At 41.3% G+C, this 26,970-nt stretch overlaps 1 long non-coding RNA gene across 1 annotated transcript; it reads left to right on the top strand.

Annotated features, from left to right (window-relative positions):
• Positions 1-3: 3 nt before the first annotated feature.
• LOC134294053 (uncharacterized) lies at positions 4-21,666 on the top strand. Its single transcript, XR_010001038.1, has 4 exons — positions 4-2,115; positions 17,216-17,335; positions 21,068-21,265; positions 21,371-21,666. It is a non-coding gene; the product is annotated as an uncharacterized LOC134294053 (long non-coding RNA).
• The last annotated feature ends 5,304 nt before the right edge of the window (positions 21,667-26,970 follow it).

The raw sequence follows: 26,970 nt of genomic DNA, 5'->3' as shown, positions 1-26,970 counted from the left end.
CGCGCCCCGCCGGCCCCGCCCCTGGAGCCGCGCCATTGGGCAAGGGCCGCCGACAGCGTCGGGCGCTTTGGGAGCGGATTGGTCGCCGCGTGCGCCCGTCTCCCGAGCTTGGCCCTGTCAGGGAGAGAAAGATGTGGCGCACTTGGAGCTGGGCCCAACCGGGCTGAGGCGAGGGGGGAGCTGGGCGGGAGCCTCAGACGCCAGGCAAGGCAAGGAAGGAAGAAAAGTTTTGTTTCCAATGTTGTAGTTGTGGTCAGGGGCCCCTTCCACACAGCTGAGCAAAATCCCACATTATCTGCTTTGAAATGGAATATATAGCAGTGTGGACTCAGCCCAGTTCAAAGCAGATATTGTGGGATTTTTTCTGCTTTGATATTCTGGGTTATATGGCTGCGTGGAAGGGCCCTTGGGCCCTGCCTTGCAATAAAAATGTGCCACACACAGGCCACTTCCACACAGCTGAATAAAATCCCACATTTTCTGCTTTCAACTGGAATATAGCAGTGTGGATGCAGGGCTCTTCCACAGAGCCGTATAATCCAGAATGTCAAGGCAGAAAATCCCACAATATCTGCTTTAAACTGGGATATCTGAGTCCTGGGCTATAGGGCCTGTCTGGAAGGGTCCTTGGATAATCCAGTTTAAAGCACATAATGTGGATTATTTGCTTTGATAATCTGGATTATATGGCAGTGTAGAACGGCTCTGCCTTGTACAGTCAATGTAGGGCCCTTCCACACAGCCATATAACTCAGAATATCAAGGCAAAAATCCTACAATATTTGCTTTGAACTGGGTTATCTAAGTCCACACTGCCATATATCCCAGTTCAAAGCAGAAAATGTGGGATTTTATGCATCTGTGTGGAAGGGGTCCCAGAATATGAAGGTAGATAGTATCTGCTTTGAACTGAGTTATCTGGGTCGACATTGCCATATAATCCAGTTCAGTATGGATTTTATACAGCTGTATGGAAGGGGCCATAGGCTCATGTCATGTAGCTCAGTGCCGTCAAACTGCATTAAATGAGGCTGCATTGACCATACAAGACATTTTCAACTGCATTAAAAGGCAGTGTAGATGCGGCCATAGAAACGTCAAAGCAAGCAGTGAGGAAAAAAGCTGTGTGATGGAGCAAATCTTGAGGTCCTTTGGGGGTTTTGTGCCACTTTCCTATAAAGCCAGTTTACATTTCAAAAAAGATTTTATGGCCTTCAGTTGTGCCTACATATTCTACTACAGTAAAATGCCATAGTTCGATTCAAAACTACCTTCTATACTGCCATATAATGCAAATCATCAAAGCAGACAATTCACATTATCTGCTTTAAACTGGATTATAAGAGTCTATGCTGCCATGTAATCCAGTTCAAAGCAGATAATCTGGATTATATGGCAGTGTAGAAGGAATCATATAACAGGAGAAAAAAACTGTATTTATATATTAAAAACCTGTATGTAGTATGTATACTATAGGCTCTTTCACATAGCAATATAACCTAGAATATCAAGGCAGATAATCCACATTACTTGCTTTGAGCTGGATTATCTGAGTCCACACTGCCATATAATCCAGTTCAATGTGGTTTTATACAGCTTTCTGGGGTTTACGTGTTTGGTTTTGGGAAAATATTTTTGAGCCATGTTTGATTGAATCCATGGAAGCAGAATCCATAGAGATGGAGGACCAACTATTTATATCCCCGATGAAATCATTAAAATGTGTATACAGTATAGACATACACACAACACTGGACTTTCAGGAAGGGCGGGATTAGAATTGGAGTTATTACAGGGTTTGTTTGTTTGTTTGTTTGCCAGCCTTTCCTTGTTGCTGTTGTTGTCGTCTGCATTCAAGTTGTTTTCTAAAAATAATAATAATACTGTGTTATATGATTTTTGTTCCTGTGTTATCAATGTCATTTCCTAATTGGTTCTATCATAAAAATATGGAATTGTTTTATTAAAACTACAAAAACTTTGTTTTTGCAGGACATCTTGCAGCGCATTTTGCTATAGTTTTTCAATGAATAGCTCATAGAGTCTCAATCAATTCAACAAAGTTTGTGGCAGCCACAAAAACGAAGTTTCTGGAATATAATAACAACTTTCAAAGTGAGTACCGCAAAATTAAATAGGAAATAACAACTTTCAAACCAGGAACAGTTTTTTTAAAAAAAAATTGTTACAAAGCGTTACTATAAACAATGGCATAATTTGCTTTTGGGGGAACTGTTTTCAAGCCTTGGATAGTTGAGTTCTTGGACGCAGCATCCACAGAGGGCTGTCTGCATGTGCATATGCTTGGAACTCAATTTTCAAAAATCTAAAACCAGACATGTCTGGTCCCAAATATTTCTGGTGCAAGACACTCAACCTGTATGAATTCATTCTGAGTATCTACACCCGAAAAGAAAACAAGAGGAGCTGAAGGAGGCCTAGATGTAAAGGGAGGGAGCCCTGGTCAACTTGGGACAGATGGCCAGGAGAAATAGTGTGAGCAGGCAGATGTGCCAAAGGGCACGTAGCTGTAGGATCCTTCAACTGTCGATGGGATTAGATAAGACCCACAGGCACCGCTAGCCTCACATTAAAAAAGGCTTCAATGTGCCAGCATCCCCTCCCTAGACTTTCCCTTCTTTCTGTATCTCCTTTTCCACCTGCTCTCACTTTCTGGAAGTCTCACTTTCTTGGTTGATGTGCTGGCGCTAAAGAGCAGTGGGAAGGCAAACCTCCCTGGATTGACATCTCTATTGGGAAAAATATGGCTTTCATTTTCTAACCCTGTTACGTTTGGATTTGAGAGAGAAGAAAGCAGTGGAGGATGTCTGCTAAAAGCGGATGCTTTCAAAAGACAACCGGCTTTTAGCAATACATTTCTATGACATGTTGCCCAAAGCATGCAGGATGGTACATTCAATTGGTTTCCATTTAAACTGAGATGTTTCTTTCTTCATAGGAAGAAAAAAAAATGTCAATAGTGTGGCAAGAATCAAAGGGCGACTTATCACCTTTGCTGTTAAAATAGTTAATAATAATAATAATAATAATAATAAAACTTTATTTATACCCCGCCACCATCTCCCCAACGGGGACTCGAGGCGGCTAACATGGGGCCACGCCCAGAGCAATACAATATAATAATATACAAAAACAACATATCATAACACAATTAAAAGCAATACAATAGATGATAATAGACATTACATCAAGAAATCCAAAAAAAAAAAAACCAGTTAAACAAGGGCAGGCCGCATGGACACAAGGATAAAACTCGGAGTGAGAGGGACAGAGGGGGTACTCCATTGTGGGCAGGGACACAAGAAAGTAGGGCAGTCTAGAAAATAAATGCTAAGGGGGGAGTAACACAGACATATATAGCAAAATTACTCACCGAAAGCACAGCGGAAGAGCCATGTTTTCAAATCTTTCCTAAAAGCTAACAGAGTGGGAGCTTGCCTGATCTCAGTGGGCAGTGCATTCCATAGTCGGGGGGCCACAGCGGAAAAGGCCCTCTCCCTTGTACTCACAAGGCGGGCCTGGGATATAGACAGTGGTGATAAAAGGGCCTCCCCGGATGATCGTAAAGATCGGGCAGGTTTATGGTAGGAGATACGGTCACGGAGGTAGGTGGGTCCCAAACCGTTCAGGGCTTTATAGATGATGGTCTGCACCTTGAATTGGGACCGGAAAATGAACGGCAGCCAGTGGAGCTCCTTAAACAGGGGAGTGGATCTCTCCCTGTAACTTGCCCCCGTTATTAATCTGGCTGCCGAGCATTGGACCAATTGTAGTTTCCGGGCCGTCTTCAAGGGAAGCCCCACGTAGAGCGCATTACAGTAGTCCAGTCTAGAGGTAATTAAGGCATGCACCACCGTGGTCAAGTCAGACTTCACGAGGTATGGTCGCAGGTGGCGCACAAGCTTGAGTTGTGCAAAGGCCCTCCCAGCCACCGCCGACACCTGTGCTTCAAGCGTCAACGCTGAGTCGAGGAGGACCCCCAAACTGCGGACCTGTGATTTCAAGGGGAGTGCAACCCCGTCCAGCACAGGCTGCCACCCAATACCCCGATCCGACGGGCGACTGACCAGGAGGGCCTCTGTCTTGTCAGGATTGATCCTCAGCTTGTTCCTCCTCATCCAGTCCGCCACAGCGGCCAGGCACTGGTTCAGCATCCGAGGGGCTTCCTTGGAGTCAGATGGAAACGAGTAGTGGATTTGCGTATCATCTGCGTAGAGATGGCAACACCCTCCAAAACTCCGGATGACCTCTCCCAGCGGTTTCATGTAGATGTTAAATAGCATGGGGGATAAGATAGACCCTTGCGGGACCCCACAGGTCAAAGGCCAGGGGTCCGAGCAGGTGTCCCCCAGCTTCACCATCTGGGAACGGCCCTCCAGGAAGGACTGGAGCCACTGCAGAACCGTGCCACCGAGCCCCATCCCAGAGAGCCTCCCCAGAAGGATACCATGGTCGATGGTATCGAAAGCCGCTGAGATGTCCAAGAGAACCAGCAGGGTCACACTCCCCCTGTCCAGCTCCCTGCGGAGGTCATCCACCAAGGCGACCAAAGCCGTCTCGGTGCTGTGCCCAGGCCTGAAGCCAGACTGCGAGCGGTCCAGAAAATCAGTGTCATCGAGGAACTCCTGGAGCTGCGTGGCAACCACCCGCTCCAGAACCTTGCCCAGAAATGGGAGGTTGGAGATTGGTCTGTAATTGTCACAAACCGATGGGTCTAACGAGGTCTTTTTTAGTAGCGGTTTAACCACCGCTTGCTTAAAACAGGATGGAAATGACCCCTGACCCAAGGAGGCATTTATTATAGCCACAAACCATTCCAACAACCCATCTTTGGCCAGCTTAACCAGCCACGAGGGACAAGGATCCAGAGCGCAAGTGGTCGCCCTCACAGACCCAAGAATCCCCTCCACGTCATCAGGAAGAACAAGCCAGAAAGAATCCCACAAGATCGAACAGACAGGTGCCTCGGTTACCTCCGCTGAGACCACGGTTAAGCTGGAGTCCAACTCACGACGTATCTGAGCAACTTTGCCTGCGAAATGGTGCGCGAACTCGCTGCACCGAGTTGCCAAGCCATCGGGAAGCCCCTGGGTCTCGGGGGGCCGCAGGAGCTCCCCAACAACTCGGAACAACTCCGATGGCCTGTTGGCTGCAGACGCTATGCGGGCAGTCGTGAAAGCTTTCCTGGCTGCTCGCAAAGCCACGGAGTAAGCCTTAATTGTGGCTTTAGCCCGTGCTTGGTCAGACACATCCTGAGATTTCCTCCAGATGCACTCTAGTCCCCTCCTCGCACGCTTCATCACAGCCAGCTCCTCAGTGAACCAAGGAGTCGACGTGACTCTACGCAGCGAGAGGGGACGTTAAGGGGTTTCAGGAGGTGTTGATCTGAACCCGTATTACATATGCAGCAGTTTCTGTTCCTGATTTATTTTAAAATGTGTTAGCATTGGAGGAAACAGCTGTAATATCACACTATACACACTATATTTTCCATGGCAACTGCTTGCTTTCTGGAAATACCAAACGTGCTGCCACCTTCTGGGGGAAAGGAAGATACTCAACTGAGATATTAAAAGCTACACACTTGCAGTAATAATTCATATACTGTACTTACATTTGGGATGAAATTCCTTTAATGCCAAGATTAGTGTAAAATATCACATCATAGTAAAAAAATGTGGTGGTTCTTTAGTGACAAATTATTGTTTCATAGGTTTAAGGTTCATATCCTTTTAACAGATACATTGTTGTTTCTGTGTACCTTCTAGGCCCCTTCTACACTGCCATATAATCCTGATTATCAAAGCAGATAATCCAGATTATCTGCCTCAAACTGGATTATATGAGTCTACACTGCCATATAATCCGGTTCAAAACAGATAATCTGGATTTTATACGGGACCCTATTCTTTTCCAAGTTATAGCAACCCAATCTTGACTGTATCACAGGGTGTGTCTTGGCAAGATTTGTTCAGAGGGGTTTGACCTCTGAGGCTGTGAGTGTGATGTACCCAAGGTCACCTGGTGGGGCTAGATTTACACTGACATATAATTGAGATTATCAAATAAAATAATCCAAATTATTTTATTTGAACTGGATTATGTGGGAGTGTAGACTCATAATCCAGCTCAAAGTAGATAATGTGGATTATTTGCTTTGATAATCTGGATTATATGGCAGTGTAGAAGGGGCCTGAGTCTATACTGTCATATAATCCAATTCAAATCAGATTTTATATGGCAATGTTGAAGAGACCTAACTAAAACAGAGAGAAGACTTTGACAACATTTCTTATAGCACATTTCCATTGTAAAATCTGCTTTCAGTTGACTTTGGTAATGTATACGCAGTGATTGTTTCTGCAAATAGTATGCCAATAGAAGTGTTTAAAATGATGTGTATTTGCCTTTCAGCAAAAAAATTCAGTCATGGCCAAGATTTTTGGGACAAAAGTAATATTTATTATTTCCAAAATGTTCTGACGCCATGTGCTGCACAACACTGGAAGACATTTATTGTAAAAGGATTTAACAGAGTTTTTTGTGGATATATCTGTTTGCACACACAAACACATACATGACAATATATTTGATCTTTTCAGTAATTTCATTACAAATATGCAATTTTGGACAGAATATATACAGTCAGCCCTCCACATTTATGAGTTTATTTTTTTTTAGATTTGATTATTTGCAGATTTGATTAATATATTCTATCTAAGAATATTTAGGTCCCTTAGTTGGACTCTGTTGTCAACGTAACACAGAAGTTGACCTAGATATGATCTCCAGTTTAAAAAAAAAACCAAAATAGTGCTTTTTTATTTGTAGTTCCCCCCCCCCCCCCCCGTCTTTTATGGGTGCCCCACAGCCATAACCATAACGCAGGTGGAGAGCCGACTGTACTGTCTATGTGTCTATCTATCTCCTGGCTGGATTCCTAGTCCTTTGACAAAAAAGATATTCAGTAGGAGAAATATCCACCATAAGCAGATTTCCAAGCTGAAGAAAAGTTCATTATGATGAGGTGAAAATTTAATTGTAGGATCATTCTCCATGTAATGTACTATCAGTGTGGTATTTGAAATACTGAATATTATAACATTAAGATAGTAATCTAATGGAATAAGGGCAGCTCTGAAGCGTATTCTGCAGAGCTGAATGAAGAAGCAGCCAGTTCTGCTGCATAACCTTATTCTTGCTCAAGAAGAACCATGTTCAGTCATGGAAGAATAGGTACACGTCCTACTACATTGCATATAATTTACCGATACTTTGTACTCCTACTGTGAATACTGTTTTAATGCAAATCATGGCCCTGTTATCAGGTTCATCGATGTTTAACCAAACAGTATTGTGAATGTTCTGATTGAACTTGATAATTTTTGTTGGCCAGAAGTCTCAGCTTTTGAGCACAGCTGGGTACTATGCAACTGTTTGTGGCTGTTATGTGTCTTCAAGACATCTCCAGTTTATGGCAGTTCTAATCTAGGATATTCTTGGAAAGTTTACTCCAAAGAGGGTTTCGATTGCTTTCCTCTTGAGCTCAGAGAATGAAACTTGCCCAAGATCATCAAGAACTTCCCACCCTCTCAGGTCCTGTCTACAGGTCCAGTTCAAAGCAGTTAATCTGGATTCAGAAACTGGTTTATATAGCCCAGATATGGTGCCCAGTTGGAATAGATGCAGCTGCCCCTAAAAATCTCCACAATGCAAATAAGTCAGTTTCCATACCAAAGGATAAATAAACACACTATGACATCACAACGTAACACTAAAAGACAGTAGGAAAATAAGTACAGTCTCCTGAGACAATCAGTTACTGACCTCAAAGTAACAAAAAAATTTCAAAATGAGATTAGGAACACAGAGAGTTCTCAGTTACACTTTTAATGTGAGTACGCTTATTGATTTTGGCAAACTTCTGTTGTATTTTGTGTTCTGTATTGTACTTTTGGTGCCTTGGAAGCCGCCCCGAGTCGCCTTAGGGAGATGGTGGCGGGATATAAATAAAGTTATTATTATTATTATTATTATTATTGGTAATAATAAATATGAGGGAAACAATAAAACCACTCAACAAATTAGTAAGGCAACTAACGGATAATTAGCAGAAATTTTAAGAATATATTTGAAATGACATGGAATTATTTACTTTTGCTGGTTTAAGTAGTTTGAATAGCTGTACTCCAGCAGATACAGATATAAGAGACTTTCTGAGAAGGAATGCAAAGATCTGTGACATTCATTCTTATTTCTAGGAGAGAAATACATTCCTCCAGGAAGCTTGCATATCACTGCCAAGTCAACACAGATTATCCATGTGAATATAGATACTAGACCCCTGGGTATACAGCTTCATCATAGAAAGTTATTTTTGGCACTCCATATATATGTATACCATTCTTCTGTCAATTACAATTATTCATCAGAATAATTCCAAGCCATGTGGGAATAGTTCATATTCAACAGATTCGTCTGAGGAAACATAAGTATGAGCAGTAACTATGGTAATTTTAACCTAGAAACATGTAAAACAAATTAGAAGAGTAGTTGATAGCCAGACTGAAATATGACACATGAAAGAAAGGACAAGGAGATCTAGTGTGATGAAAACAAATGAAGTAGATATCATATAAGACATTTCAATGAAGAAGGAAAATAGATATGATATTTCATGTGCAAAGTGCTTTCCCAGGTAATGAACAGACCAGAATTATTTTCCCTGCCAGACCGAATCTTCCTTTGTGTGGCTCCAAAGCATGCCCCCAAACAGCTGGTTTTCCCCATTGCAGGAAAGGGCAGATGGCTCCAGAAACATCTATCTTTCTTCCGCCTCTCCAATAAATAAAAAGTCCGCAATCGGCAAGCGGAAGGTTTGGCACTACCATTAGAAACAAGTAAGGAAGCCTCCTCAGACTGTGGACTTTGAATGTCATAAAAGAGGATCAAATTGGTGACGTTGGGTGATGATGATGATGACAATTATTATTATTATTATTATTATTATTATTATTATTATTATTATTATTATTATTATTTTATGTCTTACCTGCTTCTCCTGTAGGTAACTTGGACCCAAACCATGTAGGGCTTTAAAGGTCAAAACCAACACTTTGTATTTTGCCCGGAAACCAACTGGTAGTCAATGGAGTAACTTTAATATAGGTGTAATATGCTCACTCCTGGATTTTCCTGTAACTAGTTTAGCTGCTGTGCTTTGAACTAATTGAAGTTTCCGAACTTGGTACAGAGGTAGCCCAATGTGGAGCGTATTGCAGAAGTCCAAGCTTGAGGTTGCACTATCATCTTTAGGTCCTCTGATTCTAGGAAGGGGTGCAGCATATCAGCCAAAGTTGCAATAATACTGGTAGTTTGCTAATGATATTGTATAATAATGTGCAATGGATGAGATGTTTGTGGGATTTCTGCCTTGGGTCCTGAAATAACATAACTAGAGAGCCAGTATGGTATAGTGCAGGCATGGGCAAACTTTGGCCTTCCAGGTGTTTTGAGCTCCAACCAGCTGTTAGGAATTGTGGGAGCTGAAGTCTAAAACACTTGGAGGGCCGAAGTTTGTCCATGCCTGGTGTAGTGGCTTGAGTGCCGAGTTATGACTCTGGAGACCAAGGTTTGAATTTCTGCTGTGTCAAAGAAATGCATTAGGTGAGCTTGGGAAAGCCATACTCTCTCCAGCTCAGAGGAAGGCAAAGGCAATCCCCCTGAATAAATTTTGCCAATAAATCATCATGAAAGGGTCACCATAAGTCGGAAATGACTTAAAGGCACGCAAAAATATCTTTCTTCCTTAAATTTAAAGTCTTAAAACCCTTCCAAAGCTCTGCATTCCTCCAGTACCAATCTTATGAAGTAGGCTGATGATACGTCTGTCCATGTTATTGGTAGAACCTTATCTTTGGAATTCATTGCCTTGAGATCTTTGCATGACTCAGTTCCTCCCACATAGCCATTTTCACAAAGTCTTTCTAGCTTACAGATACATTTCAGTTTCATGCCTCTTCTTCCATTATCTGTGCTTACACTTTCATTCCTTGTGTATTGTTTATTTAGAGGGCATAAGGCACCTTTTGGGGCCATGTGCAGCGATGGCAAGGAGACCTCAGAAAAGTCTCTCAGGAGATGGCAAGGAGGCTTTGTCAGAGTTGGCTTCCACTGCTTTGCCCTCCATCTCTGCAGCAAACAAAGCCATTTTAACCCTACTGCCTATATCAGTTATGTTATGGCCAACAAGATAATGGCTTTTGTCTCCAGCCACGTTTGGTGATACAGATGTATTTGCTGAGAACTTTTGGACAGGGATTGAAATTTAAGGATTCAGAGCAGACATTTTTCAAGCTACAGAAGATATTGCAGATCAACATAGTGAGATTCATATCCAGGAACAATTTATTTCACACAAAAGTGCAAAAAGATGGCCATAAATCACAATATTCAAAAAGAGTTACAAGAACACTCAGTCATTCTAGACGTCTTTCTGCTGATCTTAAAATTGTCTTTGTGGAGCAAATAAATATCCAGTGAAGTTTAGAGCAAAATATTGCGGAGTTACAATTTATTAAACTGTTCCAGTCTTGCACCTGAGATCTCAATCAGAATAAAGGCTTTAAAAAAACCATGCCACATATACAGTGAGCCTATGGTATCTGCTGGGCTTTGGTTCCAGGACCTCTGTGAATAGCAAAATCAATAGATGCTCAAGTCCCACTTTAAACAATCACATGGTAAAATGAAGTCTCTTCTATAAAATGGTAATATCAGCATTTGCTTTTTCGAAGTTTTTGAGAAGGAATATTTTCAAGCCATGGTGGAATGCATAGATACAAAAACCATGGATACAGATAGCCTGCTGTATACTCTGCTTGAATATTTGTGTTGTCAGCAGCAGTTTGGTCAGTGGGAAGAATGCTGTAATTATGACTTTGTATTTCTTAATTTGTTCTCTTATTTTATTGTCTACATTTTCCTTTCATCCCCTCATGGTATGGGCACGCATCTTGAAATTGTGAACAATTCCTTTCCAATTCAGTTCCATAAATACCCTCCTTGCTGCTATTGCTAGAATTAAATAGCTATGTTTTTGCAGCAGGAAAAACAATCACAACCCAACCAGAGTTCAAAATGCAGCACACACAATTCCAAGTTTCTGTGTAACATAACTCTTATACATTGTATTGGTAAGATGAAACTCCCAAATAATCTCAAGGATTTCAGTGGGGCATTTGGAATATCCAATTGCATTAGGGTTTCCATAGGTTGGAAACTATTTGAAGGCATACAGCAACAAAGTCATCAAACAAGGACTCCATTAACATACAAGTCTTCTTCTCTGACACTCCCTTCTATAGGCACAAATGGTCATGTATACTGGAACTTGAGTGTCTCTACAGCACATTGGTTGGTCCATCATGGCTCCAAGTCCAACAATATCCTGTCTCAAATTCCGATGCAAGGCTGTATACCTTCACCCTACCTATTCAACTTGTAATGAATCCAAGGCTGGAGTTAAAATTTCTGGAAAAAACATTAACAACCTCAGATATGCAGATGATACCACTTTGATGGCTGAAAGCAAGGAGGAGCTGAGGACCCTTATAACCAAAGTGAAAGAAGAAAGGGAAAAAGCTAGGCTGCAGTTAAACATCAAGAAAACAAAGATTATGGCACCCAGACTGGCTGATAGAGGGAGAAAATGTGGAGGCAGTGACAGACTTTGTATTTCTAGGCATGAAGGTGACTGCAGACGCAGACTACAGCCAGGAAATTAGACATTTACTTCTTGGGAAGAGAGCAATGACCAACCTGGATAAAATAGTGAAGAGTAGAGACATCACACTGGCAACAAAGGCCCACATAGTCAAAGCAATGGTATTCCCTTTAGTAACCCATGGATATGAGAGCTGTACCATAAGGAAGGCTGAGCAAAGGAAGATAGACACTATCTCCACCTGTCTGTCACCTCCTGAAATATTCTCCCACAAGGCTCCTAAAACAGGTTCTGTCATCACAAGTCTGTCTTGCTTGAGGTTTGTGTATGGCTGCCTAGCCCCTTTTCTTGTTGCACCAAGCCATATTAAAATCACTTTGATTAGATTAAAATATTATCTCTAGAAAGCTCTAGGTCCTCCCATAGACATTTCCCATAGAGTTGCACTAGAAGACTTCCAGATTATGAGGGAGAACTCCCTAGGCATCTATAGGCCCTACAGTATGATTCTACAGCCAACTACAAGTAGTCCCCAAATTACAAACATCCAGCTTACAAATGACTCATAGTTAAGAACAGGTATGAGACAACAGGAAGTGGGAGAAACCTCCCTCTCGGAAAGGAAGTTCACTTCTGGAAGAGTTATCATGGGGGAAAGGTGTCTGCACTGAATCTTTATCACCAGTCCTTGTTTCCACAAGCTGAATTTTTCAAAATCCAATTATCACAGGGACAGAAAGGGAGGTGAAATCTTCTGAACGGGAGCACAAACAGAAAAACAAAAACCACCGGGGTGTTAACACTTCCCTATGCTATCCAAAGCTAAACAATATATATTTTGGTTGGATTTAGACTTTAAAGATGTATCTGTCCCAACATACATACAAATTTAACTTAAGAACAAACCTACAGAACCTATCTAGTTCGTAACTTGGGGACTGCCTTTATCATGGAGGATGTGCCCCATACACTAGAGGACCTAGAGATTCCTAGAGAGGCATTCCCTTATGATTATAAAATTGCTTTTTAAAAATAATTATAGTTTCCACTTTCTCAAGCGGGCCTACTGCAATTTGCTGCCCTTTCATAATGCCCAGAATTGACTGCCTGAGAAATAACAATAATAATATCAATACATAATGTAGATTCAGGGACAATAGCATAATACAGAGATTGTATATTAGCCAGAAGTACCAGATTGCCTGTCTTTTGTCACCTGACTTGCCAGGTTAGACATCTCAGGTTGCCAGGTTGAGTATCTCGGCTGGCACTGAGTGTAATTCCATCTTCTGGTTATTGTTTCCTGTGGCACAGGAAGGCTAATTGCGTTAAAATAAATCCATCTAACTTGAATGTGGGAGAAACCCACATTCCTGGAAACACCTTGAACATTTATTACCCACATTCCAAAACTCAGAGATATGAGTAAGCAAACAAAGAGAAAAATGTAGCCAACACCTGAACGAATTCCCCGTCCACTGAGTTATCTTTGAGAAAGTGTAGAAATGCAATGATGGTGTGACTCTTGTATCAATAGTTCCCTGCATGTGATGGTCACACAGTCCATTCACGTGGAAGTTCTTGTTTAAGTCTGATAAATTTATCTTATCAACTTGACCTACAATGATATTCCTAGACCAATTTAAGTGTGTGTATACATGGAGATTGCACTTAGTTAACTGACATTAGTTTAGAAGCTGCTTAATTGCCACAAGCTCTATATGTGAACAAAACCTTCCAAGTAAAGTGTTGCATCGCCCCTTCAAAGTCTTTGCTATGACTCAATTTTACTGCTGTTAGCATATCTGTCATCACAGTGTTCAGTCAACAGAAACACATTCCCCTTGTAACATTATGCAAAAATTATCTAGAGAACAGTATACTGATGAGTTGCCACACACCATCCCAAACTAAGTCATATGAGACATGTGAAGGTGCATCTATGCTGTAGAATGAATCCAGTTTGATACCATTTTAATTGCCATGGTCATTAATTTCAACAAATACCTTTTCCAAATTATTTTTTTTTCACATTCCCACCATAAATGCATGTAAGTCCCAGTTTCTTTATTGCATTTCCAACAATGTTGATTGTTTCTATTATAATAACTCAACATTATTGGAGTTATGTTTGTTGTTTATTCGTTCAGTCGTTTTGTGACCTCATGGACAAGCCTATGCCAGAGCTCCCTGTCAGCCGTCGCCACCCACAGTTCCTTCAAGGTCAAGCCAGTCACTTCAAGAATCTTGCCCTTGGTCGGCCTCTCTTCCTTTTTCCTTTTTCCTTCCATTTTCCCCAGCATCATGATCTTTTCCAAGCTTTCCTGTCTTCTCATTATGAGGCCAAAGTAGTTCATCTTTGCCTCTAATATCCTTCCCTCTAATGAACAGCCGGGCATTATTTCCTGGAGGATGGACTGGTTGGATCTTCTTGCAGTCCAAGGCACTCTCAGGATTTTCCTTCAGCACCAAAGTTCAAAAGCATCTATCTTCCTTTGCTCAGCCTTCCTTATAGGTTACTACGGGGAATACCATTGTTTTAACTATGTGGACCTTTGTTGCCAGTGTGATGTCTCTGCTCTTCACTATTTTGTCAGGGTTGGCCATTGCTCTCCTCCCAAGAAGTAACGTCTTCTGATTTCCTGGCTGCAGTCTGCATCTGCAGAATTCGTGCCTAGAAATATGAAGTCTGTCACTGCATCCATGTTTTCTCCCTCTATTTGCCAGTTATCAATCAGTCTGGCTGCCATAATCTTGGTTTTCTTGATATTTAACTGCAACTTAACTGCAGCTTTTTTACTTTCTTCTTTCACCTTGGTTATAAGGCTCCTCAGCTCCTCCTCACTTTCAGCCATCAGAGTGGTATCATCTGCATATCTAAGCCTTGGATTCGTCAAGCCCCGCACATTGCACGATGTGTTCTGTGTACAAGTTGAATTGGGAGGGTGAAAGCCTGCAGCCCTGCCATACTCCTTTCCCAATCTTGAACCAGTCTGTTGTTCCGTGATCTGTTCTTACTGTGGCTACTTGGTCTTTATACAGATTTCTCAGGAGACAGACAAGGTGACTTAGTATCCCCATACCACCAAGAACTTGCCACAATTAATTATGATCCACATAGTCAAAGGCTTTAGAATAGTCAATAAAGCAGAAATAATTTTTTTTTCTGAAATTCCCTGGCTTCCTCCATTATCCAGAGGATATTGGCAATTTGGTGTCTCGTTCCTCTGCCTTTTCTAAACACAGCTTGTACGTCTGGAGTCTGCCTTGTAGGATCTTGAGCATTAACTTACTGGCATGTGAAATAAGTGCCACTGTACGAAGGTTTGAGCATTCTTTAGCGTTTTTTTGGTGTGGGGATATAAATTGGGTTTTTTCTAATCTGATGGCCATTCTTGTGTTTTCCATATTTGCTAGCATATGGCATGTATCACCTTGACAGCATCATCTTTCAAGATTTTAAACAACTCAGCTGGGATCCCATCATCTCCTGCTGCCTTGTTATTAGCAATGCTTATTAAGGCCCATTCAACCTCACTCCTCAGGATGTCTGGTTCTAATTCACACACCACAACGTCAAAGCTATCCTCTATATTATTATCCTTACTATACAGATTTTCTGTATATTCTTGCCACCTTTTCTTGATCTCTTCAGTTTCTGTGAAGTCCTTGCCATCTTTGTTTTTGATCATGCCCATTTTTGCCTGAAATTTACTTCCAATGTTTCTAATTTTCTGGAAGAGGTCTCTTGTCCTTCCTATTCTGTTTTTTTCTTCCACTTCCATGCATTGCTTGTTTAAAAATAGTTCTCTTCTGGAGTTATGTACCACCTCCAAATTGTTTTGTAATAATTCTCTTTAATTTTCATGGACATATTTTTCATAATTCATAACTTTAACTTTGAATACGTTTTAATGGTTTTTAACTGGGAATTTCTTGATATCATTTATATTAAATCCTGTTTTAATGTTTGCATATTTGTATATTTAAAATTTTATGATAATGCTCTTATTGTAAGCCGCCTTAAGTCTCCTTCAGGAGAGATAAAGCAGAGTATAAATAAATATAATAATAATAATAGCAATAATAATAATACTGTTTCCAAATTTGAACTCTTCCTCCTCTGTAATATTAAGAAAGCACACTATCCGGCCCATTATGGCGGGGGGGGGGGACTTCCCAGGATCCCCTTCCCATCATTTTAGGCATTTTTGTCCTTATATCCTTCATTAAGACCTGGATTAAAAGCATCAGAGTTAAGATACCACGTTTTCTGCAATCCTTTCCCTTCTGTCTATAGAGGAGACCGGGTTTAATGCTTCCTTAAAGTTGTTTCTTTCTACTCTAGAGGAGACAGGCTGCAGGGGCGAGCTCTCTCTCCCTGCACACAGCTTTCCAAGGCATTTAAGGGGGCTTCCCACTTCCCAGGGAAGAAAGAGCGATCAAACTGGAGCTATTTCCCTGGGCTTCCTTTAAAAAGCCCTCTCTTTTCTCTTGATTTGCACTGCAGGCTCTGTCTGTCTTTTCCCCCCTCACACCTTTCTGCTTCAGGTTTAATTCTTCCTTAAAGCTGTTTCTACCTTCTACTCTAGAGGAGAGGTAACAAGATAGTAATCGTTTTCTGAGAACGAGGCTTTGCTTTTTGTTTGCTGGGATTGCTATTATTATTAATAATTATTATTATATTTTAGAAATATTTTCTGAAGGAGAGGAGGGGAGGAGTATAAGTAGCTAAAAGGGTGACTTTACAAGCCCCCAAATGTATGCACACACTCCACCCACCCGTCCGGCACGTTCCCAACTCCCAGTCAGTCCCACTAATAAAAAGAATCTAGAAAATAAAGAAAAATCAAAGAGATTCAAGAGAGGTCAAGCCAAGGCAAGCCATTAAGCCTTTGCCTGCTGCATGCTCCCGAAAAGTGGAGGAGGAGTTGTGATCAACTGCCACATGGTCCTGTTACGGACGAGAATCTGTGATGGCTGGGCCCTTGCCGTTGCGGCTACCAAGCCAAGCCAAAGAAACTGGATTGACTGAAGGAAAATGACTAAAACGAATCCACCCACAAGCCTATTCTACAATGCCATACAATCCAGTTCAAATCAAATAAGCTGGATTATATGGTAGTGTAGATGGGACTTAAATTAGCCCAAAATTTCCTCGGGTACAGTAAAAGACTTTCTCCCATCAACCATCAGTCTGGCTATGGGTGGGATGAAGGAAAAGGGTTGTTGGTTTATTTCAAGCAGTAGCTTTTCATGGTTCAGCCGTACCCATATAAAGAGAGAGAGAAAAGCCTCCCTCTTAACTTCCTTTCCATTCTCCCCAAAATCCCTATATTATGCAGCTGAATGACAGGTTTTTGTGGAACATGAGCAGATGGCTCCAACTACAGCAGCAAAACAGCTTGTTCTTTATTTTAATGCTAAAATGATATTATTTCATTTATTTCTTTATGTAATCCATTTCAGGGCTGGTCCTAATGAGGCAACTGCCTCAGGTGACAGATGGCAGTATACCAACCATCCCTCTACTGTCCTTTGGCCACAGATGTGGTGGAGGATGCATGCAGTCCCATTAGCAGCATTCATGTAAGATCTGATTAAAAATCCACTTTGATTTCTTGTGAAGACTAGAGGAAGGAGGCAATATTTTGCTTCAGGCAGCAAAATATCCTATTTATCTATTTATTTCAAAAAAAAATTGCACTGTCTGAGACATATGGAGTCATTTTTCTCCTCCATGGCCTGAATTGTATTGCAACTTAAGTGTGTAAATATTGGCTCACCTAAAGGCAGAAATTTGTCGATGCATTACATCAGCATAGATGTTGGTAATGGGAGGAAAAGGTTGTGCGTGCGACAGCCATAAAGGGGGTAATCCATGGAAGAAATAACATACTTATCATTGTTGGTCTGCCTTGCCTTGCCATTCATTTGTTGCACTGTACTGGAAAAAGGGCAACAGCTAGCATAATGCATCGGCAGCCTCCTGTTTCCCTGTGTTATTTGCACATGATATTTATCAACCTGATTCAGTTTGCTGGGTAAATATATTGCTTGTCACCTTTACCCACTTTCCTGCCCTCTCTTATCAAAGTGTTCACCACCCTGGCAATAGTCCAGGTAACGGCAATTGGGCTGCTGGTATTTGCTTTTGCAAAAGAAGTGTATGCTGGTTTTCTGGTATCTTACCCCATCATTTCTGGCTGGAACTAACCAAGATTTCCAGTCTGAGGTGACCTGGGTAGTTTGTCACGAGAATAATGTGGGATGATGGAGCTCCACAACTGAAAAGAACTGAAAAGAAATAATCCCTTTTATTAAAAATGCTGCTTACGGAGTCTTCCAGGGGAAAGTCAAAAACATGAAAAATGCTGAAAAAGCAAACAAACGAAGAGTGTGTTGCTGTGAGTTTTTCACGCTGTATGGTCATGTTACAGAAGCATTCTCTCCTAACATTTCACCCACATCTATGGCAGGCATCCTCAGGTTGTGAGGTCTGTTGTAAACTAGGCAAGTGGGGTTTATATATCTGTGGAAGGTCAAGGGTGGGAGATAGAACTCTTGTCTGAAGCATGTGTGAATGTCGCAATTGGCCAGCTTGATTAGCATTGAATGGCCTTGCAGCTTCAAAGCCTGGCTGCTTCCTGCATGGGGGAATTCTGTGTTGGGAGGTACAGCTGGCCCAGATTGTTTCATGTCTGGAATTCCCTTCTTTGAGTGTTGCTCTTTATTTAGTGTCCTGATTCTAGAGGTTTTTTTTAAAATACTGGTAGCCAGATTTTGTTCATTTTCATGGTTTCCTCCTTTCTGTTGGAATTCTTCACATACTTGTGGATTTCAGTGGCTTCTCTATGTAGTCTGACATGATACCGGTAGTTGTTAGAGTATTCTAGCATTTCTGCATTCTCAAATAATATGCAGTGTCCAGGTTGGTTCATCAAGTGCTCCACTATGGCTGACTTCTCTGGTTGAATTAGTCTGCAGTACTTTTTTAAAAATACTGGTAGCCAGATTTTGTTCATTTTCATGGTTTCCTCCTTTCTGATATTTTCCTCCTTTCTCCTTTCTAACAATTTCAACAGAAAGGAGGAAACCATGAAAATGAACAAAATCTGGCTATCAGTATTAAAAAAAAACCTAGAATCAGGACAGGAAACACTCAAACAGGGAAATTCCAGACAGGAAACAATTAGAGCCAGCTAATACCTCCCAACAAAGGAGTCCGCCAGGCAGGAAGCAGCCAGGCTTTGAAGCTGCGAGGCTATTCAGTGCTAATCAAGCTGGCCAATTGCAACATTCACATTTGCTCAGACATACAAGAGTTATTTTTTTACACCCTGGACCTTCCACAAATATATAAACCTCCCTTGCTTAGTTTCCAATATACCTCACAACCTCTGAGGATGCCCGCCATAGATGTGGGTGAAATGTCAGGAGAGAATGCTTCTGGAACATGGCCATACAGCCTCGAAAACTCACAGTAACCCGGTGATTCTGGACATAAAAGTCTTCAACACAAAAAGAGTGATTTTATAAAAAAAACCTGAAACCAGTCTGTATTGAATTGCCCCTCTTTTGAAAAATTAGACCCTGAAGCAGTTCCATACATTTAAATCACTAGTGTGTATGTGGGCAGATTTAAAAGGAAACTGGTTTTGTGTTGTGAGTAGAACTGTAATCATGCCTTTCAGGTATTCAAATCTAAATGTTTTTAAATCTGTAAAAGATTGACAGATGGAGGACACTGTCCCTTCTACCATATAATCCAGATTATCAAATTAGATAATCCACTTTATCTGCTTTGAACTTGATTTTTATGACTTCACTCTGCCATATAATCCATCTCAAAGCAGATAATCTGGATTTTATATGGCAGTGTAGATGTGGCCACTGATGTGCTTATTATGGTTCTCTACTGCTGAATTTCTCCTCTCTCTGTCCAATAGTGGTCTTATGATCTACAAATCTTGAACTTTTGGAAAGTCAGAGTACCACGAGACAGGCAACATGTGCAGGCAGCACAGGAGGAAAACTGTCAAAATCAAAGAAGGCATTGTGTTTCTCTGTAGCCCTTTCCCCTTCAACTTCTCTTCTAGTATATACTTTTGATTTAGAATGTAATGATATACCCACTCTATAAATCAAATTTTGGAGATGTTCTTGAACTTGATTCCCAGTTGGTGGTCTTCCCAAAGACAAGTGACAGACCTCTATGTAAACAGCATGCAGAACTGGACCCTGTGGTCTGATGCAGTAGAATTCTCCTGATGTTTCCATGATATATAAAAAATCTATGCTGAAAAATTGTGCTAAGACATACTTGTTTCCTCTCTATAGGGAAACATTGTCTCACGTAACTGGTTTCTGACGGTATGCTTCTAGGATCACACAATGTTCTGTTGTAGTCTAAGGTCATATAGTGTTTTAATAAGATTGTAATCTTTCAAGCTGTTTCCAGGCAGGGGAACATCTAGTGATGACTGAATGTTTATGACATAAAAAGGAGAAATAGGTCTGGCCTGATTAATAATTGAACCACGCAAGTGCGTGTATGTACTTCCAAGTCTCCTGTCGACTTATGGTGACCTCCTGAATTTCATACAGTTTTCTTAAGCAAGTACTAAGATGCAGATTTGCTAGTTCCTTCCTCTGAAACAATACATGGCATTTGTTGTTGGCCTCCCATCCAAGTACTAGACAGTACTAGAACCCTGCTTAGGTTCCAAAATCACACAGGATCTGGAGGCTTTAGGTACAATTTAAGACAGTTCAGAAAATTTGCTATTGAACAATGCCACACAATTGTTGTATTACAAAGGTGATTTTGCTTTATGTAGCACAGTGATTCCCAACTTTTTTTTTTTTACCAGGGACCACTCTGACCAGGGACCACTTGACTAGGGACCACTCTCCAACATTAGTTCCAAAAATGTTACGAATCAGTTTTTGTTCAACTTTAGATTTGGTTTGGTTATTTGGTGTGCTGATACAAAAAAAAATGTGTTGGATAGACCACATCAGTTCTAGTTTCTAATACAGAATATATGCCATCCAGTAGTCACCATCGGCTAGCCCACAGAAAACCATATTTAATAATCCAAAGCTGATGTGGTCTATCCAATACAATTTTCTGAATCAGCATCCCAAATAACCCCAGGAACAGATCTAAAAAAGAAGACACCAAGGCACCCATACTCTTGTAGTGCAGCCTGTGATACCTGTGATAGTGCCTGATGTCAATGATGTCAGTGGGGATGCTGGTGGGAATGATGGGGTTTCTGGGCCTGTGTCTGATAGGAATAATGGTTTTCCTGACAGGCCTGGCTTCGAGACGCCTGAGGTTTCTCTCGAACAGAATGTGAATGTTCAAGGCCAAATTCTTGGGAGAGGCCCTCAGCAGACTTTCTCTGAGAATCGGTTTTCTGAGAATGATTTGTCAGGTGTATAATTTAATGAGCTTGAAAATAGAAGACAAGACTTTGATAAACGAAGTGAGAGTTCACAGGTCCATCAAAGGTCAGCTCGTCTTCGGGGGGGGGGGGGGGGGGGGGGAAGGGGAAACTAAATCTTTATCTGGTGGAAAAGTGAAACTGAATTTGTTCTTTTCATTGCATGAGACAGGAAAAGCTTTACAAGAGACAAGAGAATGCTTTTTACCTCAGCGTGGTCAACATTGGTTTTCCATGACAGTCTTTCTTTCAAGTGGATTTCTAGTTTCATGGTTCCTGTCTTGCGAAGTTCCTATTTTGAGTTTTGGGATTTTATGCTGCCTTGTTCTTATGGATTTTGCAACCTTGTCCCTTGTAATTCATGGACTAATTGTTGCCTTTTGAAGATTCCTTTGTGAACTATACTATTTGCATCATTTGTATTGCTTTGCTCTCATATATTCTTCAGTAAACTGCTTGCTAATTATACTGAACTGGTGTTGTGTCTAAGATCAGATGGGTTCCTGCTCTGGGATACAACACACTCTTCCAGGTGTCACATGGAACGGCTCTGCTCAAGGGGAGGGAGAAGAAGCAGCAGCAGTCAGGAGGCTTGTTGTCACACCTTTAGTGGATAGTCAGCCTCTCCCCTCCTGACACCCCTGTTGCCTCAGCACTCTAAGCGGGTTTCATGAGACCAGTCGTTGCAACAGTGTAGTAACAGTGAGGCCGCGGACCATATTTTAGTTCTTGGGGACCACTGTTGGTCCATGGACCACAGGTTGGAAACCACTTGTGTAGCAGAAAGGCACATACCATGTGTGTAAAATAGTTGGAGGTAGAAATAGGACATATAAAAGTCAACATCTGAAACTATTTTTTTTCTTTTCTCTGTAAAAATGTGTATAGGTTGCTTTTAACGGACAAAGTCATTTCAAGGCAACAAATTATATACATAAAAAGTTAGTACTATGCAACTAAAATTCAACGCACAATGAACTAAAAGAATAGAACTTAAACCAGCCCAAAGCAAACATTAAAGTCAACAGTGCATTAAATTATTTCACTCAAGTACCCCCTTAAAGCCTATGAGAAGATCATTAAGGTCTCTTCTACACTGCCCTATATCCCAGAATCTGATCCCAAATTATCTTATCCCAAATTATATGGCAGTGGAGACTCATGTAATCCAGTTCAAAGCAGATAACATGGACTCAGATCCTAGGATATTAGGACAGTGTAGAAGGGGCCTAAGAATAACTGTATTATCAGACTCTTTGTGAGGACTGATAAGAACAACAGTTGGTCATGAATAAGTATGAGACCACTACCAAAAAATCCCTGCCTGAAAATCCAATTGTTCTTAAGAGTTGACAAACAAGAAGGACATCAGTTGATAACCTCAAAGTGTGGGAGGAATGGTGTAGATCAGTGGTTCTCAACCTGTGGGTCCCCAGGTGTTTTGGGCTACAACTTTACCAGCTGTCAGGGTTTCTGGGAGTTGAAGGCCAAAACATCTGGAGACCCACAGGTTGAGAACCACTGGTGTAGATGAAGAAGACACTTTTTTGGCCAAAAATTTGCATCAAACCATTTATCAACAGAGTGATCTAAAATTAATGTGGACCGCTTCTTTACACCCTGCCCTTAGGCCTGCATCAGAATCACACAGTGTGAACTAACAATGCAACTTTTGCTAGCATATATTAGCTCAGAAGTTAATGTTATTGGGAATCCCATGTATAAGGTTGTGGACTCAGCCTAAGTGTTAGGCAGGGAGAATAACCACAAATAAGCATGTAATGCTGGAATAAAACATGACCGCAATATATAAAAGTTGTATATATTTGGATTGGCATATGGTGACAAATAAAGAATCAGACAACTTGTTAGCCAATATGATCCAGCCTCCAGCTTTTCTGCCAGGAGACAATAATAAAATGACACTGTGATGCCAGCCATTGCGTGATTTCATGCCCCCTGGGAGTGAGGCGGATTGAACATTGTAAGTTGAGTAGCCTAGAACCCCAAAGTCTCTTTGTATCAGTGGCTAGCTGCCTTCTGGAGCCTTTGTCCACCCTTTCTTTCTGACTTAAATGTACTTTATTTAATAATAATAATATACTTTATTTAAATGCCACTCTATCTCCCCGAGGGGACTCAGGTACATATATGGCAAACATTCAATACCATTATCTAATTGACAAAAGCAGGACAGTACATAAACAGAGGCAAGGCTTCCCTCAGACAATGGCACCCAATGGCAGCTATCATGAAATTTTTGAAACTTGAGCTAAGAATGAGGGAGGTCTGTTTCTCTACGGTTGCATCTACATTGTAGAATTAATGCAATTTGACTTCACATTAATTGCCATGGCTCATTGCTATGGAATCATGAGAGTTGTAATTTTATAAGGGCTAGTGTCTCAAAACCCAGGATTCCACAATATTGAATTATTAAAGATACAGTGGTATCAAACTGCATTGATTGCATAGTGCACATATGCCCTATGTATGTCTATTTTTAATTTTATTAAGTATTGAATTTTCCCTTTAAGGTTGTTTGCAGGTATTTTAGCAATTACACGTTATTTGCATGCAACACTGAACTTCCAAAGTTAACCAGCTTATTCCAGTTAGGATCTGGAACTGCTTAACCTTCAGATCTTATCTCCAACTAAACAGCAATGGCTCATTAATTTTTGAAAATATAATATAATATAATAATGTTAAACTTCACAGACTTTTGACTTATTTGAAAGCAAATGAAACAAATCTAAATTCAAAAGAATTGTAGACCGGCGCTAAACAGTATATCTTGGATGGGTAAGTCTTACAGACATCATTGGTTATTTTAAAAACCTGTTAAGTTAAAGATTAGCAATGGGCTCTCTTAACATACTGAGAAACTTTTGTTTTGTTTTCTATGTGTATACTTTTGCTCTAGCTAGTATATTCCAGCTCCTCCTGGCACACTATCTATCTATACACATAATAAAAGTGAAAATATGTATGTGTGTATGGCTGGGGTATCCACTTACACAAACAAGCTCTTGCCTCCACAAACAGCTATAGTGCCCACTACTCAGGAGACACCATGGCCCTCCCTCCAATGACATTGCAGATTATAGTGAGCACTGTGAACATGTACAAGAGCCCTGACAATGTCCTCCACAACACAATATTGCTACCACCCAAGTGAATCCTAGATTTTATGTGTTTCATCCACTACAGACACCCCTATGTTTCTTACTCTCTCAATTAATGTGGGATTTGCATGACTCCACCCACTGTCTCTCCCATAACCCTTTCCTATTCTTTTCTATGGCACACAGCAAACAAGGAATTGATCAGCAACTGAACATACTAGAGAGGTTTGGGGAGAATTTTTTAAAATATATTTTTATTGATATTATCTTATATTTCATGTTGTGAGTATATTGCACATTTAATACAAGCATTCATACCTACACATCATTTATCTCTTATCACATTTCTCCATCCTCTTCCCTTCTATATTGTTTACTCACATATCTAATATGTTTGGGGAGAATTCACCATGATTTATAGGAGTTGTAGGTACTGGGATGTATAGTTCACCTGCAATCTAAGAGCACTATGAACTCCACCAATGATGGACCTTGAACTAATTTGGCACACAGAACCCCCATGACCAACAAAAAACACTGGAGATATTTGGAGGGATTTATAGGAGTTGTAGTTCACTTACATCCAGAGTACACTATGAACACAAACAATGATGGATCTGGACTACACTTGGCATGCTTACCCGATATGCCCGAATTTGAATACTGGGAGAATTTGAGATGAATTAGCCTGGACATTTTGGAGTTGTAGGTACTGAGATTTATAGTTCACCTGCAATCAATGAGCACTCTGAACTCCACCAAAGATGGAATTGGACCAAACTTAGCACACAGAGCAAAAATACTGAAGGTCTTTAGGGAAAATTCACCTTGATTTGGGAGACTTGTAGTTCACCTACATCCAGAGAGCATTGTGAACCCAAACACCGAAGGATCTGGACCAAACTTGGCACACATACCTGATTTTTTTTTCTGTGTCAGGAGCGACTTGAGAAACTGCAAGTTGCTTCTGATGTGAGAGAATTGTCCATCTGCAAGGATGTTGCCCAGGGGATGCCTGGCTGTTTGCTGGTTTACCATCCTTGTGGGAGGCTTCTCTGCATGGGGAGCTGGAGCTGACAGAGGGAGCTCACCTGCTCTCCCCAGATTCAAACCGCCAACTTGTTAGTCAGTAGTCCTACCAGCACAAAGGTTTAACCCATTGCACCACCAGGGACTCCTACATACCTGATGTGCCAACATTTGATTACTGGAAGGATTTGGGGGGAAGTGACCTTCCTTTCTGGGAGTTGTAGTTCACCCACAACCAGGGAAACTGTGACCTCCACCGATGATGCACCCAGACCAAACTTGGCACACAGAACCCCCATGATTAACTCAACTTACTGGAGGGGTTTGAGGCAACTCACCATAGTGGGAGATGTAGTTTACCCTACAGCCAGACAACACACTGAACCCCACCGATGATGCATCTAGAGAAAACCTGACCAACATAACAAACTTTAAGTACTGATGGAGTTTTTTGGGGTTAACCTGGCATGATGTGAGTTGTAGTTCACCCACAACCTTATGCATTTTGTAAAAATTGACTTTTTCAAATAACCTGGACAATGCCGGGTACCCGAGCTAGTTAATTAATAAAAACACTCCAAGTTTGTGTTTTAGCAGAACAAAAACAGAGTCCATTGACAAGTAATGTATTTTTGCAGCCTAGAAACTGGATATAAACAGTCCTGTCAGTTTAGTTAAGGAAACAACAGCCAGAGTTTTGATTTTAAGGTCACCTACTACCCAGTGATTTGTTGGTACAACTGGGTTTAAGGGTCTCAGTATTGATGCAAACACATAGCTGAGGCTTTAGGTCACTCACAGGTGGGAAGGTATATCCTTCAGCTGACATGCTGCTGTTTTTGTGGCCCCAGAGCACCCCGGGGTTACGTTTTTGCACACTGCATTTATTGGTTCTGAATACCCTCTGGGAGGGCATAGGAGTATTTTTGCCATGTTTCCCAGCATATGTCTTTGCATCCCCTGATAGAAAGCAACTTGATTCAAAAGATGAGTTACTTTGAATCCAGTGAAGTAGTAGACTCAGGACTCACAGTGGGAGAGAAATGACTTTTTGAATACAGTACCAGGGATGCTAAGGAGCCCCGATGGAGCAGTGTGTTAAAGCACTGAGCTTCTGAACTTGCAGACCGAAAGGTCGCAGGTTCAAATCTCGGGAGCGGAGTGAGCGCCCAATGTTAGCTCCAGCTTCTGCCAACCTAGCAGTTTGAAAACATGCCAATGTGAGTACATCAATAGGTACCGCTCCGGCGGGAAGGTAACGGCGCTCCATGCAGTCATGCTGGCCACATGACCTAGGAGGTGTCTATAGACAACGCCGGCTCTTCGGCTTAGAAATGGAGATGAGCACCAACCCCCAGAGTCAGACATGACTGGACTTAACGTCAGGGGAAAACCTTTACCTTTTACCTACCAGGGATGCTGACATTCAAGCTTCCTTGTCTCTTCTGAGTTGAGCTGCAAATTTTTGCATTAACTGATTTGTGGTGCAAAGCTAAGCACCCCTTATCTAGAATTCTGAAATCTTAAACCCTCCAAAATCCAAAATTGTCCATATAGATGGTTAAGACTAACCTCTTTGCTTTCTGATGGTTCTATGGGCACAAACTTTGTTCCA

This window comes from Anolis carolinensis, chromosome 1 (assembly GCF_035594765.1).
Source record: "Anolis carolinensis isolate JA03-04 chromosome 1, rAnoCar3.1.pri, whole genome shotgun sequence".
Lineage (NCBI taxonomy): Eukaryota > Metazoa > Chordata > Lepidosauria > Squamata > Dactyloidae > Anolis > Anolis carolinensis.
Note: the sequence above shows the minus strand (reverse complement) of the source record. Positions and strands in the feature narration are given on the sequence as shown.